This window comes from Rhinopithecus roxellana, chromosome 6 (assembly GCF_007565055.1).
Source record: "Rhinopithecus roxellana isolate Shanxi Qingling chromosome 6, ASM756505v1, whole genome shotgun sequence".
NCBI classification, from domain to species: domain Eukaryota; kingdom Metazoa; phylum Chordata; class Mammalia; order Primates; family Cercopithecidae; genus Rhinopithecus; species Rhinopithecus roxellana.
This window is the reverse complement of record NC_044554.1, coordinates 52,005,633-52,021,961: the sequence shown is the minus strand read 5'-3', so window position 1 is coordinate 52,021,961 and position 16,329 is coordinate 52,005,633. Positions and strand designations below refer to the sequence as shown.

Below are 16,329 nucleotides of genomic sequence, written 5' to 3'. Positions count from 1 at the left end.
TTGTATCCTTCAATCCAGTCAAGTTGGCATTTAATATTAACCATCACAGGTCCTAAGGCTTGCATGACAAAGATACTAGTAGTCTCATCTACAGTTTTAGCACAGCACTAAAATGAACAGCAGACTATAAGGTAATAAGTCCTAACATAAGAACGGAAAGCCCCGGCTTCAGGAGCCCCTGTGGAACAGATCTGAAGTCTTCATCCATCAATTCTGTAACAAAACTTTTTTAAAGGACAAATCAGGGATGTATGTAAAGATACAGAAAAAGGATGTTCATAATAGCACTATTTGGAATAATACTTATAAGGAAATAATTATATATATATGTGTGTGTGTGTGTGTATATATATATATTTATTTATTTATTGAGATGGAGTCTCGCTCTGTCACCCAAGCTGGAGTGCAGTGGCGCAATCTCAGCTCACTGCAACCTCTGCCTCCCATGTTAAAGTGATTCTCCTGCTTCAGCCTCCCAAGTAGCTGGGACTACAGGCACATGCCACCACACCCAGCTAATTTTTGTATTTTTAGTAGAGGCAGGGTTTCAACATGTTGGCCAGGATGGTCTCGATCTCTTGACCTTGTGATCCGCCCACCTTGGTCTCCCAAAGTGCTGGGATTACAAACATGAGCTACCACGCCTGGCTCAATAATAATATTTGTAATAAAAACTTGGAACTTTCAAGAACAGTAGGACAGTAGGACTTGGAATGTTTCAAGAACAGTAGGACAATTACAAAAGATGTAACCTATGCAAAATCCGACTTCCAGAAGGAGAGGAGAGAAAGGAGTAAAAAAATTATTTGAAGTCATAATGATTGAGAACTTTCCAAAACATCAAATCACAGATCTAAGAAGCTCAGAGAACACCAAGCAGGATAAATATAAAAATATCTACATGTAGCCATGTAATATTCAAACTGCAGAAAATCAGAGACAAAGAGAAAAGACTTCAGATAGACTCATCATCGTCATCCTTCAACAGTCACTGCATGTGATGTTGGATGATTTCCTCTTGGGGTTGGTTGGTCAACCGTTGTGGATATCGTAGCCACAATCTTACCATGCCTTCTTCATCTCTGACTCTAAGGAGTCACCTTCCTTTCCACTGTTGCCTGGTTCTGGAGTCTGTAACAGATTCATTAGCTTTGTGCAGTGGCAATATCGTAGCCAATGAGGTTTATCTGAGGTGTGATTATTGCTAATTGAAACAGATTCATAGTGCACAGAGAGTGGGATTTGTGGTTAGCTACATCTAGATTTTTAAATCCCCACCCCACTATTTACCAGTTGGATAAACTTGGAGAAACCACTCTCTGAGTGACTCTCTTCATCTGATAAATGAAGATAATAGCAGTTCATAGGACTATTGTGACAAAGCAGGTCACCAACAAATGGGAGCTGGCTGCTCATAACTTATTTTTTTTTTTCTTTTTTTTAGATGGAGTCTCACTCTGTCACCGAGGCTGGAATGCCGTGGCGGGATCTCAGCTCACTGCAGCCTCTGTCTCCTGGGTTCAAGCGATTCTCCTGCCTCAGCCTCCTGAGTAGCTGGGCCATCGCTTTTCTTCTAACGTGCCCTATCTTTCAGGTATCTGAGGCGGTTCAAGGGGTTCTGGTTTTCTTCGCAAGACTGTCCTTTTACTGGTCCAGAATCTTGCTTTCTGTTCATAATTCCTGCTTCCTCTCTGGTCTTTTTTCTTTCCTCTTGTGTATGTTTGGGGTCCTATTATTTTGCTTCTTGATTCTCTTTCTGTGACACCACTAGTTCAGGAGTGGTGACTTACCCTCTCCACTGCCCCAACTCAGTTCTGATTTGAGCTCCACCCCTGTCAGGTCCCGCCATAGCTGGCCTGGTAAACTTGGCAAAGTCATGTGAAGTCCTGTGCTTCTTTACAGAAGGTGCCCATCAGACTGAAACGTAATGACCAGCTGAGGGAGGAGATGGCCTTTGCCTCATAAATGTCATAAAAGGATGGAAAATTGAAAGCAGTGAACAGAGAACCCTGGAAAAATCATGATTTGTTTCTCCTGAAAAGACTCTTCACTGTCAAAAAGAGTAAGGCAAAAATATATAGTTCAAAGCACTTAGAAGCAGAATTATCTCTAAGGAGAGTACTTTTAATTTTAGATGTCAATGACTCCTTTATAGATTTTGTGCTTTTGAATGAATTTGTTCAGTAGGAATTTCTGGAAAGCTGGCTACATGGAGAATTAATCATACATATAAGCCTTTGAATGTGAGTACCTTTACTATCTTAATATGGCCATTATTTTCAGATGGTAATACGTGTTCATTGCAGAAATCTAGAAAATACAAAAACCCTTAAAGAGAAAATAACCCAGAAATAATCCTAACATTGTGGTATATTTCCTTGTCATTTATTTTTCTTTACAAAATTTGGATCAGATTTTACCCACAGTTTTACATCCTACTTTTTACACTTACCAGTATCTGTTGAGTGTTTCACTACATTCTTAAATATAACACCACGTTATATTTTAATGGCTGCTTGTCATTCTATTGAATGACTATCTTATGACTTACTCAGCCAACCTCTGGTTTGTTATGAGTGAGCTGCTTTTTGTGCCTGTGTCAGCTGTTGCAGGCTGTGGCCATGTGAGCATCCTGTCATGTAATGCCCTTGGCTGTGCCTCTGAGGCTTACACAGGCCTTTGTTGACAAGTAATTTCTTTTCCAGAGTGGGGCGCTTCCTAGGAAGGCCAGCATCTTCAGGAAGTGGTGGAGGAATGGAAATTCCCACACTCAAGGTTCCTTTTGGTAGACAAGGTTCCCCTTGGTAGGAATGACCTCCACTGCCAAGCTGGAGTCTGGAGTTGGCTGGGCTCATGTGGCTGTGCTGTGGTGGGCCAGGGTGTGTTTGTGTGTGTGTGCCTGTGTGTGTGTGTGTATGTGTGTGAGAGAGAGAGAGTGTAGGTCAATAAAGCCGTCCACCACAAAATTCTCACATACCCGCCAAGGACTGTGCAATTTTCTGTCTTTTCTAAGATGATCTCCCTTTGTCTTTTTGTCTGAGATGACTTCCCTTTGGCTTTGCTTTGATGATTTTTATTTGGACACCATGAACTGAGTGGTTTAAAAACAGATACTTGTTTTCTCACAATTCTGGAGGCTGGAAGTCCCAGATCAAGATGCTGGTGTGTTTAGTTTCTGCTAAGGGCTCTCTTCCTGGCCTTTGCCAAATCTCTTTGCAGATGGCCTCTTTCTCACTGTGTCCTCACATGGCCTTTCTCTATGCTCATGTGGAGAGAGAAAGAAAGAGATCTCTTCCTTGTCTTATGAGGTCACCAGTTCTATCAGCTCAGGGCCCCGACCCCCTAACCTTAGTTACCTCCTGAAGACTCTATCTCCAAATATAGTCACACTGGAGATTAGGGCATCAACATATGAACTCCAGTGGAACACATTCAGTCTATAACGCCTACATTATGCTCTATTTTTTTCCTACAGCATTTATCATCTTTTAAAATATGGCCAGGCACGATGGTTCATGCCTGTAATCCAAGCTTTTTGAGAGGCTGAGGTGGGTGGATCACCTGAGGCCAGGAGTTCAAGACCAGCTTGACCAAAATGGTAAAACCCATCTCTACTAAAAATATAAAAATTTGCCAGGCATGGTGGTGTGTGCCTATAATCCCACATACTTGGGAGGCTGAGGCAGGAGAATTGCTTGAACCTGGGAGGCGGAGGTGGCAGTGAGCTAAGATCACACCACTGCACCCTAGCCTGGTCGACAGAGAGAGACTCTGTCTCAAAAAACATTTTTTTTTTTTTATTAAGTTGGTTTTTACCTGTTTCCCACTAGTACAGCATAAGCTTCAGGAGGGCAGGGATCTCTGTTTGTTATTCATGGATGTCTCCCAGGAACCTAGAAGAGCACCTGCACCTAGTAAGTGTAGACTGAATGAATGAGGTCAGCAACCATAGCTGTCAAGGTGGGGGAATAAAAAAGGAAAAGGAGACAATGAAGTCCTGGCAATATGTAGAAAATCCCCCTCCCCTGGAAATACTCGATATCTAGAAGGGAAACTGAGAGTTATCCCACTCTAGAACCATCAATACCTTGTCCTGCAACCTGTAAAAATGTCACTTGATTGGGCAGGATATGGGGGAGACCCTCCACATTGTGGTTCAAACTTGTGTCTCCTCGAGTTGCTATGGGGGCAATGGTGCCATAGTCTACTCAGTCTACTATAAGAAAATACCATAGACCAGGTGGCATAAATGACAGAAATTATTTTTCACAGTTCTGGGAGTCCGAGATCAGGGTGCCAGCATGGTCAGTTTCTGATGAGGGCTCAGATACTGGCTTGTTGACAGCTGCCTTCTCACTGTGTCTTCATGTGGCAGAGAGAGAACTCTGGTGTCTCTTCCTCTTCTTATAAGGGCACTAATCCCATCATGAGGGCCCCACCTTCCTGGCCTCATCTAAATCCAATTACCTCCAAAGACCCCATCTCCAAATACCATCACATTGGGCATTAGTGCTTCAGTGTATGAATTTTTGGGGAACGCAATTCAGTCTACAGGAAACAGTGTAGCAGTTGATTAGGACTTTCAGGATCCAGCCTCAGAAGTCAGCTTGGAAGTAGAATGGGATGCTGTCCACATAACCTATGCCTCCTCAGCCCAGAATTCAACGTCTGGAAAACATTGAGGCATTGCATAGGCCGAGGGGCATCGCTGTGCACTCACTCAGGTCAAAACCTGGCTGGGAGGCTGCCATTTACTCATCACTTTTCCAGATCTTGAGGAATTGTAGTCACTTGAAGGTCTAATTTCTTACAAATCATGTTTTTCATGATTTTTAATGAATCATGCCTTTTTTTTTCTTTTTCTTTTTTTCGAGATAGAGTCTCGCTCTGTCACCCAGGCTGGAGTACAGTGGCGCAATCTCAGCTCACTGCAAGCTTTGCCTCCTGGGTTCATGCCATTCTGCCTCAGCCTCCCGAGTAGCTGGGACTACAGGTGCCTGCCACCATGCCTGGCTAATTTTTTGTATTTTTTAGTAGAGACAGGGTTTCACCGTGTTAGCCAGGATGGTGTTGATCTCCTGACCTTGTGGTCCGCCCGCCTCAGCCTCCCAAAGTGCTAGGATTACAGGTTTGAGCCACTGTGCCCGGCTGTTCTTTTTATTTATAAAAAAATACTGAGGCCTCTGGGATGGGGAATGCAGAGTCTAAGAAGTGGGTATCACACTATTTAAAATACTGTGATTTAAAAAAATTTAGTATTTATGAAAAATTATCCCTTAATAATATTTTAGCTGTTGCCATGAATATTTTTTCAGGTTAGCTTGAAAATTATTTTTTCAAGTTCCAAATCAAACAAATGGAGATTTCAATTGGCGTTGTATTAAATCTATAAATGACTTTGAAAAGCATTGAAACTTTTGTAGTATTGAGTTGTTTCATTTAGGAACGTGGTAGGTTTTTTTTGTTTGTTTGTTTTGAGACAAAGTCTTGCTCTGTCGTCCAGGCTGGAGTGCAGTGGCGTGATCTCTGCTCACTGCAGCCTCTGCCTCCCGGGTTCAAGTGATTCTCCTGCCTCAGCCTCCCGAGTAGCTGGGATTATAGGCGGGTGCCACCATGCCTGGCTAATGTTTTTTGTATTTTTAGTACAGATGAGGTTTCACTATGTTGGTCAGGCGGGTGTTGAACTCCTGACCTCAGGTGATCCGCCTGCCTTGGCCTCCCAAGGTGCTGGGATTACAGGTGTGAGCCACTGCGCCCGGCCAGAAAATGGTAGGTTTTTACATTTTGTTTATATCATTTATGTCTCTCAATGAAGTTTTGTAGTTTTCTTCGTATCTTCTCCTTTCTTTGTAACTTATTCATAAGTGTGTTATAGTTTTTGTTGTTATCTTGAATGGAAGAGGTTTCCAATATATTTTCTAATAATTAATTGCTATTATGTTGGAAAATACTGATATCTTTATTTTTCTTACATTCAGCCATCTTATCCAACTCTCTTATTAGTGCTACTGGCTTGTTACTTTATTCTTTTGAGTTTTCAGTCATCTATATATAATAATAGTTTTGCATCCTCCTTTCCAATGGTTATAACACTTATTTTTGTTTCCTGCCCTATTCTTGACCTCTAATATATTAAATATAGCCTCATGTGGTGGCTCATGCCTGTAATCCCAGCACTTTGGGAGGCTGAGGCGGGCAGATCGCTTGAGGTGAGGAGTTTGAGATTAGCCTGGGCAACATGGCAAAACCCCGTCTCTACAAAAAAATACAAAAAAATTAGCTGGGCATGGTGGTCCATGCCTATAGTCCCAGGTACTAGGGAGGCTGAGGTAAGAGGATTGTTCTGGGCTCCTCGCTTGGGCCCAGGAGGTGGAGGCTGCAGTGAGCTGTAAGTGTGCAGTGAGCTGTAAGTGTAACTCCTGCCTGGCTGACAGAGGGAGACCCTATCTCAAAAACCATCATATGTATACATGTATGAGACAGCATATTTATCTCGGTCCTGATTTTATTGGAATGTCTCTGAAGTTTCACGGCGTGCCAGTTCACCCTGTCCTGTTTGCCTTAACATTTGTTCCTTGCCCTTCCCTGCTCTGTTGTACTGCAGTGGACTGAAATTGGCGTGTCCCAAGGTTCCCATGTCAGCTGGTTTCCTGCTGAGTGCAGGCCCTGGGAGGTTCTGGCAAGAGATTGGTGAACAGAAGAAAGGGAGAAGCCCGGGTATTTCTCCCTTATTCTCTGCCACAAGTAGCAACTCTAGCAACAGCTGCATCTATTTCATGGCTCCAGCTCTGGCCAGACAGGTGTCTCCATGGTTCCAGCTTCTGTTGAGCAAACCTGGTCCCAGGTTTCAGGAAATACTTCTTCCTTTTTTGTTTCTTCAGCTAGGCTGCTCTTAGTCCCCAGCAAGAGGGTCCCTTCCCAACCCCACATGTTAGAGGGCTCTGCATATTCCAAACACACACAAATAACTGAACTGAAGAACTCATGGCTGCCTCTATGTCTTGAGTTCCTGCATCAGGTCTGCACAGCATGGACTGTGACCCTAAACTTCTGCTCTTCTGGTTAACACAGAACGGGCCCCAGGAAAATGCTCTGAGATGCCTCTTGGCCTGTATCCTCAAAACAAAAGACAACTGCATCTGAGTGCCATGAAGTGCTTTGGGTTGTACTGCTGCTGATGTTGGGGGTGGATTCTTCTTTGGCGCGCTGAGAGGATCTGAAGGTAGAAGCACTTAGACACAAAAGAGGACAAAACAATTAACTTGTCAATCTTTTCTCCCAGACAGCATGTGTTTAGTAGATTTTTGAATAAGGAAGTATAATTTCCCAGAAGGCGTAAGTATCCATTTTCTGTCTTCCTTTGGTGTTCCAATTCATGGTTCTGGAGTTACATGGGTATTAGGATGATATTTTGCAACAGTTGTACATGGTAACTGAGGACTGTTTTGCAATATTAAGCAATTCATGTTGCTCTTAACTATATTTCTTGACCCATTCTGAATTTTGTCCTAAAATACAGAAACATGCTAATATCACATATGGTACGTAGTTTAATGTGTTACTAAGAGATGTGGCCTAAGCTTGAGCCAATAGTCATAAAATTCTTTGGAGAAATTGAAAGATTATAGGTATTTGGGATATATCTTGAATCTATCCACAGACAAAGCACATTTAAATTTGATCTTATAACCACTTGAGGACATATGATGGAAATTCTGATTAAAAAATGCTGCTAAAGTCATTAAATTTTATTTAGAAAAGACATAAGGTATACTAGTTATAAGGTGTACCAGCTACCTGAAACAACAGATGATGTTCAAATACAGAGCAAAATGTGATCTTTAGTGGAAAAGGAAATCAATTTTGGATTTGTGCTATCCACAATTCTTTGATATGAACTATTGCTTGTTATTAATAATGTAAACAAAAGAGGTAGGAGGTCCTGAAAGGGAGTCCTCCTTAAAAGGTTTCTAGCTTAGTTTCCTTTCTTTTGAGGACTTTTAACATATAAGCCAAACAAAATCCAAGGATTAAATTGAAAAAAAAAAAAAAGTAAAAAAATAATGTACAGAAACAAAAATCTACAAAAATTCAGATTTAAGTTTGGCATTTTCTCACTTTAGTTTTAAAATATGTTTTTAAATTTTAAAGAAAATGTTTTTCTCTAAATAGAAAGGAACTGCATGTGAAATCAAAATGACATTCTAATAAAATATTAGGAATTAGGACAAGAGAATGAAAACATTTTTTTTTTTTTTTTTTTTTGAGACGGAGTCTTGCTCTGCCGCCCAGGCTGGAGTGCAGTGGCCGGCTCTCAGCTCACTGCAAGCTCCGCCTCCCGGGTTCATGCCATTCTCCTGTCTCAGCCTCCGGAGTAGCTGGGACTACAGGCGCCCGCCTCGTCGCCCGGCTAGTTTTTTGTATTTTTTTAGTAGAGACAGGGTTTCACCGTATTAGCCAGTGACTTTAAATTAGTCAGGTGTGGTGGTGCACGCCTTTGTCTCAGCTACTTGGGAGGCTGAGGCACGAGAATGGCTTGAACGAAAAAAAAAGAAAAAGAAAGACAGACTACAAAACCGCAACAAATTTATGCCAAACCCCCCTCCCCCATCTCCGACCTTTCCCCTATAAATTCACTTTTGCCAAACCCCAAAAACAAAAGCCTTAATCCACCTGGCCAGAGCTTGCATTCTCATCTTTTAGCTATGTACAACTTCAACTGCTATTCTCTCAACTAATAAAAATCTACTTCACCCTACCACTCTTGACTCCATTCTCTCATTCATTATCCCAAAGTAATGTCTATAAAAACTATTTTCCAATCATTATAGATCAAGATATGGTCTTGATTAAACAGAGATTTTAATAAATTAAGCAATGTGTTTTGATTTTTGGTTTTCTTTATCCTAGCATTGGAATATTTGAAAGAAGAACGTAAGAAATGTTATATGGATCTAGATATTACTTTAAGAGATGATAAAAAATAATAGTATATATGATCATGATTTCTATGATAAAAGTAAAATATAGTATTGTTCTGCACTAATAAGAGCTTTTCATATGTGATTGTTAGAGTGCTTGAAAATAACATGTAAAATTTCAAAATAAGTATGCTTTAAAAATTTTACCAATACTTCCAATAAAAGTGTTACTGTCTCATTAGAGTGAAATTTGTCCAAGTTGAAATTAATAATAATTAAAAAACCTATCTGGCTGGGCATGGTAGCTCATGCCCGCAATCCCAGCACTTTGGGAGGCCAAGGTGAACAGATTGCTTAAGCTCAGGAGTTTGAGACCAGCCTGAGCACCATGGTGAAACCCCATCTCTACTAAAAATATGACAATTAGCCGAAAGCAGTGGCATGCACCTGTAGTCCCAGCTTCTCAGGAGGCAGAGTTGGGAGGATCTCTTAACCTCGACCTGGGAGGCTGAGGCTACAGTGAGTTGTGATGGTGCCACTGCAATCCAGCCTCTGCAACAGAGAGAGACCCTGTCTTGAAACAAAACAAAAAAAATCTAAAAATTACAATGAATCCAAAAGTTGTTAAGAACATTTGGTATTGCCATCAATAGAAGTTATGTGAAAATCTTGATTATAGTAATAGGATTAATGATTTTTCTGGAGTAAACATCAAGAAAAAGAAGAAAAAAATGTATAATTAGTTATGAATTATGAAATGCTTTTATTTTTCTATGAGTTTGAACATTGCTGGTTCACCAGCACATGCTATTTTGCCTACTTTTATTTATGTAAGAAACATAGCTTGCTGGGCATGGTGGCTCATGCTTGTAATCCCAGTACATTGGGAGGCCAAGGCAAGAGGATTACTTGCGCCCAGGAGCTTGAGACCAGCCTGGGTAACATGGTGAAACCTCGTCTCTACCAAAAAAGTATGAAAATTAGCCAGGTGTGGTGGCACACGTCTGTTGCCCCATCTACTCAGGAGGCTGAGATGGTAGGATCAATTGAACCCAGGAGTTTGAGGTTACAGTGGAGTATACTGCTGCGCTCCAGTCTGGGTAACAGAATGAGACCCTGTCTTTATTAAAAGAAAAAAGAAAACTAAAATAACTTTACATATATTTATTTCAAAATTTTGTCGTCATAAAGGTATTTGTAATACAGAAGGATAGAACACACTTTGATTTAACAATCTGTCATTTGACTTATTTTAAACATTGAACATGGTATGTGGACCTTCATTTGTATGCTTGCCCTGGGGTCTCGCAATGTTACTTTTAACCCAAGGTGCTAGTGGCTTCCTGCTGTCAACTTACTGTTGCCTGCTTGGCTTTTTACGCTTTGATTTTGCACAAGTAAGTAGATACATGTGTATTTTCTTTTTTTTTTTTTTCCATTTTTTTATTATACTTTAAGTTCTAGGGTACATGTGCATAATGTGCAGGTTTGTTACATATGTATATTTGTGCCATGTTGGTGTGCTGCACCCATCAACTCGTCAGCACCCATCAATTGATCATTTATATCATGTATAACTCCCCAATGCAATCCCTCCCCCCTCCCCCCTCCCCATGATAGGCCCCAGTGTGTGATGTTCCCCTTCCCGAGTCCAAGTGATCTCATTGTTCAGTTCCCACCTATGAGTGAGAACATGCGGTGTTTGGTTTTCTCTTCTTGTGATAGTTTGCTAAGAATGATGGTTTCCAGCTGCATCCATGTCCCTACAAAGGACGCAAACTCATCCTTTTTTATGGCTGCATAGTATTCCATGGTGTATATGTGCCACATTTTCTTAATCCAGTCTGTCACCGATGGACATTTGGGTTGATTCCAAGTCTTTGCTATTGTGAATAGTGCTGCAATAAACATACGTGTGCATGTGTCTTTGTAGTAGAATAATTTATAATCCTTTGGGTATATACCCAGTAGTGGGATGGCTGGGTCATATGGTACATCTAGTTCTAGATCCTTGAGGAATTGCCATACTGTTTTCCATAATGGTTGAACTAGTTTACAATCCCACCAACAGTGTAAAAGTGTTCCTATTTCTCCACATCCTCTCCAACAACTGTTGTTTCCTGATTTTTTAATGATTGCCATTCTAACTGGTGTGAGATGGTATCTCATTGTGGTTTTGATTTGCGTTTCTCTGATGGCGAGTGATGATGAGCATTTTTTCATGTGTCTGTTGGCTGTATGAATGTCTTCTTTTGAGAAATGTCTGTTCATATCCTTTCCCCACTTTTTGATGGGGTTGTTTGTTTTTTTCTTGTATATTTGTTTGAGTTCTTTGTAGATTCTGGATATTAGCCCTTTGTCAGATGAGTAGATTGCAAAAATTTTCTCCCATTCTGTAGGTTGCCTGTTCACTCTGATGGTAGTTTCTTTTGCTGTGCAGAAGCTCTTTAGTTTAATTAGATCCCATTTGTCAATTTTGGCTTTTGCTGCCGTTGCTTTTGGTGTTTTAGACATGAAGTCCTTGCCCATGTCTATGTCCTGAATGGTACTACCTAGATTTTCTTCTAGGGTTTTTATGGTATTAGGTCTAACATTTAAGTCTCTAATCCATCTTGAATTAATCTTTGTATAAGGAGTAAGGAAAGGATCCAGTTTCAGCTTTCTACTTATGGCTAGCCAATTTTCCCAGCACCATTTATTAAATAGGGAATCCTTTCCCCATTTCTTGTTTCTCTCAGGTTTGTCAAAGATCAGATGGCTGTAGATGTGTGGTATTATTTCTGAGGACTCTGTTCTGTTCCATTGGTCTATAGCTCTGTTTTGGTACCAGTACCATGCTGTTTTGGTTACTGTAGCCTTGTAGTATAGTTTGAAGTCAGGTAGCGTGACGCCTCCAGCTTTGTCCTTTTGACTTAGGATTGTCTTGGCAATGCGGGCTCTTTTTTCGTTCCATATGAACTTTAAAGTAGTTTTTTCCAATTCTGTGAAGAAACTCATTGGTAGCTTGATGGGGATGGCATTGAATCTATAAATAACCTTGGGCAGTATGGCCATTTTCACGATATTGATACATGTGTATTTTCTTATGCTCCTTTTTTTTCTGTATGAAAAGTAGAGTTATGGGTTGAAGTCCTAACCCCCACTTCCTCAGAATGTGATCTTTAGAAATAGCATCATCATGACCGGTTGCAGTGGCTTACGCCTATAATCTCAGCACTTTGGGAGGCCAAGGCGGGTGGATCACGAGGTGAAGAGATTGAGATCATCCTGGCCAATATGGTAAAACCCCATCTCTACTAAAAATACAAAAATTAGCTTGGCATGGTGGTGTGTGCCTGTAGTCCCAGCTACTCGGGAGGCTGAGGCAGGAGAATCACTTGAACCCGGGAGGCAGAGGTTGCAGTGAGCCGAGATTGAGCCACTGCACTGCAGCCTGGCAACAGAGCAAGACTCTGTCTCAAAAAAAAAAAAAAAAAAAAAAAAAAAAAAAAATCGCATCATTGTAGATGTAATTGATTAAGATAATTAAGATAGGTCAAACTGGAGTAGGGTAGGTCTCTATAGCAATATGACTGTTGTCCCATAAGAAGAGGGAAATTTGGAGATGGAGATACACAGAGGAGTGATGTGAAGATACACAAGAGAAAATAGTTATGTGATGACATGGGCAGACAAGTACAGAAGGATATCTGCTGGGTCATAGAGACATGTCTTTTTCATCTTAACAGTGACTACAAATTGCCCTCTAGAGTGACTCTATCAGCTCATGCTCCCACCAGAAGTGCATAGAGCATGTTTCTCTATGCCCCAGCCAACACTTGATATTAACAGACATGTACATTTTTTCCCCATCTGGTGGGTAAAAAACAGTATTTTAAAAACATTTGTATTCCGTAGATTACTAGTGAGGTTTTTTCATATGTTAATTTTCCATCTCAATTTCTTCTTCTGTAAATTGTCTTTTTATAAACTGCACATTTTTTTCTGTTGTGTTATTTGTTTTATTCCTACTAGTTTGAAATATTTCTTTATGTAGGAGATGATCTTATTCATTTAAAATTATCTCTAGTTTAGGAAGACCTTTTACATATCAAGAATGTTTGTTGGGTTTAATTGGTTGTCTTTTTAGCTTCTAGTGAGATGATCAAATGATGTTTATTTGACCTATTGATATAAGGCACCTGTAATTGTAAGAATCTTAAAAACCAGAGCAGTTAGATATTATGTGGGCAAGAGGAGTGATACCAGTGTGGAGCTTTCAAAACATGTTTAGAGGGTGTTTCTTTGAGAGTGAGGAATTCATCTTTAGAGGCTAGGCTGAAGCCCTGGGCAGGGTCTTACAGAGTTGTAAAAGGTCTGAGCTTTACAGTACAGACAAGGTGAAACTACTACAGAATTTTATTTTATTTTATTTTTAAGACAGAGTCTCGTTCTGTCATCCAGGCTGGAGTACAGCAGCACGATCTCTGCTCACTGCAGGCTCCACCTCCTGGGTTCAAGTGATTCTCGTGCCTCAGCCTCCCACGTAGCTGGGACTGCAGACCTGCACCACTATGCCTGGCTAATTTTTGTATTTTTAGTAGAGACAGGGTTTTGCAATGTTGGCCAGGCTGGTCTCGAACTCCTGGACCCAAGTGATCTGCACTCTTTGGCCTCCCAAAGCTGGGATTCCAGGCATGGGCCACTGTGCCCAGCCCTACTACAGGATAACTGTGGAATTTAAGAAGAAGATTAATATGGTGGTGGGGTGGAGGAAGAAAAAAATAAAAGGAGAGGACTTAGATGCCCTGGGGTGAGATGAAAAGAGCCTTTTGCTGTTATGATTCTAATGAGGAAGAAGAGAAGGAAGGTAGTTAAACTAATATGACTCTCTAAAGCAGATTTTTTTGTTTGTTTGTTTTTTTGAGACTGAGTCTCACTCTGTCACCCAGGCTGGAGTGCAGTGGCATGATCTTGGCTCACTGCAACCTCTACCTCCTGGTTTCAAGCGATTATCCTGCCTCAGCCTCCCAAGTAGCTGGGATAACAGGCACCCACCACCACGCCCGGCTAATTTTTGTATTTTTAGTATAGACAGGGTTTCACCATGTTGGCCAGGCTGGTCTCGAACTCCTGACCTCAAGTGATCCCCTGCCTTGGCCTCCCAAAGTATTGGGATTATAGCCATTAGCCACCCTGCCCAGTCTTAAAGCTGAGATTTAGAAAGAAGATCTGGATGAGAAAAGAAGGATGCCTGTTCACCCATACATACTAGCATGTCATTGACCTGGGAACTGTGTCAGGAGGGCTAGAGTTCAAAATAACTTTTGGGTTACAAATAATGTCCAAATTTTGCAAAGTTAATTATGAAAAAAGAAATAAGAATATGTGGGGAAACTTTTCTCTAGACAAATGGTGTCTTTTCTTTTTCTTTTTCTTTTTTTTTTTTTTTTTAAGGCAGGATCTCAGTCTGTTTCCCAGGCTGCAGTGCAGTGTTGCCATCATGGCTCACTGCTGCTATGACCTCCCAGGCTCAAGTGATCCTCCTACCTCAGCCTCCTGAATAGCTGGGACCACAGGTGCATGCCACCACACCCGACTTTGTAGACATAGGATCCCACTATGTTGCCCAGGCTTGTCCAAACTCCTGGGCTCAAGCAATCCTCCCACTTCGGTCTCCCAAAGTGCTGTAATTAGAGGTGTGAGCCACTGCACCTGGCCAAATTGTGTAATATTGATATCGATAGATGGCAAAGAGAAAGCACATTTCATCAACTATTTTTGCTTTCAATTGACAATGTCAAAGAGAGATTTTCAGGCCAGAGGTGGGGTATAGGGTAGAACAATATGGTAACTGAAGACAGTTCAGAATGGGTGAAGAAATTGAAGGAAAACATCTGTCTGCTCCAGGTGAACTGTACTGCAGGAAATGGAGAGAACTTTCAATGATGTCTCAACCTTTGTCGGTGACTTTAGAGAGAGCTTGCAGAATGTTAATGTTGCTTTAAAAAAGTGAGTGGGTGGGTGTGAACAAATGAAACTCCAAATTTCAAAAATGCAGATTTCACAAATCAGAGCTCAATGACCTTAATGCCATTTTGGAGCAAGTTTCTAGGAATGGCTTAAGAAGGGGATGACTTATGGGCTCCCAGAAGACAAAGTGAGGATCATTAGAACTCCACAAAGGTCATATAAAACCATGACAGACTTACCAAATTTTCTTCATAGGTTTACATGACTTCTAGATGAAGGAGGTATTAGCTAAAAGGAACACCAACAACCAGGAAGTATCAGAAACCAAAGAGCAAGCACAGGAATGAACAAGGGGTATTTAGTCTAGAGGAAAGAAGGTGTAGGGAGAACATGATGACTGATGTCAAGGGCAAGAAGGACCACTAAATGGAAGATAAATCAGGCATCATCTGTGGGCCTCTAGAAAGCAAAAACAAAGGCCAATGAGTATAAGTTATACAGACTTACGAGAAAGCTCAGTATAGGGAAGAACTGTCTAGCTACTTACACTGTCTGAAGTGGACTGGGCCACTTGCAGACAAAGTGATTCCCCTGTCACTTCAGGTGTGCAAGCAGAAGCTGGTCATTCACTCTCTGGAAAATGTTCTAAAAGAGATTCATGCATTATTACGTGTGTGTTTGACTCTAAAGATTTCTGATTTTGAGATCCTATGATCTGGGACAGTGTTGGTGCAAATGAGAAGAAATAGGTTGGAAACACAAAGATGGTGATGCTGAAGCTAGCAGAGTGGAAGGAATTGGAAGCAGGCAGCAGGAAGAAACTTAGATCACCCAATTAAGAAAAGATAGTCATGCAAGCATCTTAGCCCTGAGGACCAGGATCATCCCATAACAATATAGGGCTGTCCAAGGTAATTGCACTTCAAAGGAGGCCATGAATCAATAACTTTGTAGGATTTTTGGGATTTCATCAAGGACAAACATTTCAAAATAGAATTTTAATGATGTTCAGTAAGGAGGAGGATAATGTACCATTTGGGTTCCGACTGCAAGCAGGGCCCAAAATACAGGACTGCTGAGGACCCTGGGCAGTGGGCCAGGCACATCCTTGGAGGCAGGCCTCAGGTACGAGCCAGGAGAAACTAGATGGGTGACACAATGGAAGAGGAAGGAACGATAAGGACAAAATAAACAGGTACATTTACTGGCAATGAACAACTGCCTGGACTGCCAGTGGTCTCAGGGGCACCCCCTTCAGCTGGATTTAAGGGGAGAGGAAAGCTGGGAACCAGGAGACTGGGGCTTGAAGGCTCCCTGTGCCCTGATTTCCTGAGTAACCTTGTAGATGTCATCTCACACCTTTTTACCTCCCCGTTATTAAATGCAGGTAGCTTGTTAGCCTAAAAGTGCTCTGGACTTTAGTGAAGAAGATAACTTCAGAAATTTAAGATGTTGT

The 16,329-nt window shown here is 41.3% G+C and overlaps 1 pseudogene; it reads left to right on the top strand.

Annotated features, from left to right (window-relative positions):
• Nucleotides 1-1,147: 1,147 nt before the first annotated feature.
• On the top strand, nucleotides 1,148-1,263 carry LOC115898537 (annotated as a pseudogene).
• Nucleotides 1,264-16,329: the final 15,066 nt, after the last annotated feature.